Here is a 3,526-nt window from a genome sequence, read left to right as displayed (position 1 = left end):
ATGTTTCATAAAAAGTGAAATGATCTTGTATTTTGCATAAATTGATTTAAATTAATATATAATTGGATCCATTATAAAAATGACATGATAAACCCAACAAAAAAGTTCAAACACAATGGAATAAAATTTAGAATCATTTCAAATTTATTTCAAAATAATTTCAATTTTTTGGACAAAATCTGCATCTATAGATATTTTTAATGGAAAAATATTATATGAAGTTAAGTTGAAGTTGTTTTATTGAAAATAATTCAAGAAAAACTAAAATTAAAAATCAAAACTGATAAATTAAAATATTTTATTTCATAGATTGAGTGTGCAAAATTGAAAATAATTTGAAAAAATTTTGATTTCTTTTTTAGATAGATATTTTTATCGTTGAATAAGTGTCGATTAACATTAAATTATAAATTATATTTTTATATTTGTTTACATTCTTATTTATTTTTTTGAACTCTATTAATTTATCAATTTAATTTTTTATTAAATTATTAGTAAAGAAGATTTCAATTTTCACTTTAAATTGTTCATTTAAATGTCATTTTTAACGTGTTGGTGGAACTTCTAATAAGTTAGTGTAAAAATTAATAATTTGATTAAAAATTTTTAGAATTTATTTACTTCTTGGCATTTCTATCTTTTAGAGGAAGAAGAATATTGCATCATGCGTAAGATATAAATAAAGTTTTTTAAGTGAAATTCATAAAGTTTTTTAATAAAAATAATTTAATAAAAATATTTAAAAAATACAAATCAATAAATTGACAAAATTCATCTATCTAAAATATGTATCAATTTTATTTAAAATTTTTTTAAAATTTGCACATTGATATATAATAAGATCTTTCAATTTCTGCCATTTAGGGTTCCATCAAGGAAACAATTCAATAAAAATTGGAAACTAACTTTCAGTTCATATTTCTTCTAAAGATCGGGTTGTATGCAATTCTTATGGTCTTGAAATTATTTAAATTTATTACGGTTAAGTACTTTTGGTTAAACTATTGTAATCTTTAAACTAATTGATATTGCTTTTTTAAGTAGACTTGATCAGTTCTTTTTGGATGAATAAATTGATTCATTTATCAAAAAAATCTTTTAATGTATCAATTTAAAAGTTTACTTTAATTTAATTATTTTTAATAAAAAATTTAATAAATTTATATAATTTCATTAAATTCATTTAAGTCTTTTTTATTGCACCATAATGTTGACAAGTATTGAATGTTCTTTGCCCAATAATTTAATTAGCATCATGAATACATTAGAAATGAGAGGTCAAAAAAAATTGGACATAACTATTTCACATCCTTTAGCCAATAATTTAATTAGCACCACGAATACATTAGAAATGAGAGGCAAAAAAAAAAAATGGATAAAACTCTACATTGAATAAAAGATTGGCTTGAACCAAATTAAATGAATAAAAGATTATACATATTTTAGAATTCTTATTTGATATATTAACTTGACTGTTGATTTATGATCCATAGGGTTAGTATCTTCTTTTAATAACTAAATTATTATTACATATATATATATATAGACAATAGAGTTTTTTAAAATTTTATTAATTTTTATTATATATTATTACAAAATACATGTTAATTTTTTAATTTTTTATAAAATTTATATTATATAATTCTTAATTCATTAATTTCTCTATATACTTAATTTTTTTAATTATTACCTAATAATATTTAGTAATCTTATTAACTCATTTATCAAGTTTAAAATTTTAATTGCTATAGCAAATAATTTTCATTTAAAATATTTATCATGAAAATTTTTTAACTTGTACTTTTGATTAAAATAAGCTCAAACTAAACTAAAATCTTTTCTATTTACTTTATAAAATAAAAAGAAAAAAATCAATAATCAATATTTATGAATGAATTTAAAATTTAATTTAATTAATTTATATAATTACAATAAATTTAAATTTTAAATATTAGTATTGACAATTTTTTTTATATTGTAACTTTTTTATTAAAAAATCTAACAAAATTAATTTAAACGTAAAAGACCCGCCGTCTTGAAGTTGTATTCTTTCATTTGATGTGGATGTTTCATAGAAAGTGAAATGATCTTGTATTTCGCATAAATTGATTTAAAATAATATATAATTGGATCCATTATAAAAATGACGTGATAAACCCCAACAAAAAAGTTCAAACATGTTGGAATAAAATTTAAAATCATTTAAAATTTATTTCAAAATAAATTCAATTTTTTGAACAAAATCCGCATCTAAAGATATTTTTAATGAAAAAATATTTATATGAAGTTAAGGTGAATTTTTTTGTTAAAAATAATTAAAAAAAACTAAAATTAAAAATCACAATTGATAAATTAAAATATTTTATTTCATAGATTGAGTATGCAAAATTGAAAATAATTTGAAAAAATTTTGATTTCTTTTTTAGATAGATAGTTTTACCGTTAAATAAGTATTAATTAAAATTGAATTATAAATTATATTTCTATATTTGTTTGCATTTTTATTTAGTTTTTTGAACTCTATTAATTTATCAATTTAATTTTTTTATTATATTATTAGTAAAAAAAATTTCAAATTTCACTTTAAAATGTTCATTTAAATTTGTCATTTTTAACGTGTCTGTAGAACTTCTAAGGAGTCAGTGTTAAAATTAATAATTTGATAAAAAATTTCAGAATTTATTTATGTTTTAAAATATCAATATAGATTTTAAAGTTATAATTTCATTTTAATTATCAAATAACTTGATTCCAAAATATTAAATAAAATATCATAAGAATTAAAATTTCAAATCTTATATGAAATAAGTTCAATTCTAAATGTTTCTCTTCAGGTTATATCTTGATTTAGCTTACAAATTAAAGAATATGTTTTTCAAATAATAAATAAAAATATATTTTTATCTATTTTTCAAAATTTCTTATTAATGCACATTTAAAAAATAACATGCTTACATATTTTTAATGTTTTCACTTTTCTCCCCTTAAATTTTTAATCCTTTGGCTAAATCAACATCGAGTTTTTTTTTTTTTTGTGCTAAAAGATCTATGATGAAAAGAAATTTTTTATTCAAAGTCAAAACAGATCACACAGACATCAAAGATAACTTATATTAAATTTACGTTGAATAGCGCTAGAATTAGTTAGAATTTTGCTAACTTGACACTCAATAAATTTGCATTTGTTGAAATTGAGAATAATTTTATCATAAAATCAATTATAAATCATATTAATAAAATTCAAGCCAATATTGTTATAAAATTATAAGTTATACAATTTATACTATATATTTTTGTATCTAGTTGCTATTGTTGTTTTTGTTGATATCACACAGCATAATAATTTACTTTATTATGAAAATTCTCTTTATTTAAGGTCAATTATTTTTAAATCGGATGCCTTCTAAATTTTTTTTATTTTATGCTTTTATTCTTTTATTTTAAATGTTTAATTTAATTTATGTAACATGATTTTTTTAATTTATTAATTTAAATTAATTAATTTTAGTTTTTATTTATTATTTTT

The sequence above is a fragment of the Durio zibethinus genome, chromosome 19 (assembly GCF_047325235.1).
Source record: "Durio zibethinus cultivar Kanyao isolate XHJ-2024 chromosome 19, ASM4732523v1, whole genome shotgun sequence".
Classification (NCBI taxonomy): Eukaryota; Viridiplantae; Streptophyta; class Magnoliopsida; order Malvales; family Malvaceae; genus Durio; species Durio zibethinus.
This window is presented reverse-complemented; position numbering follows the sequence as displayed.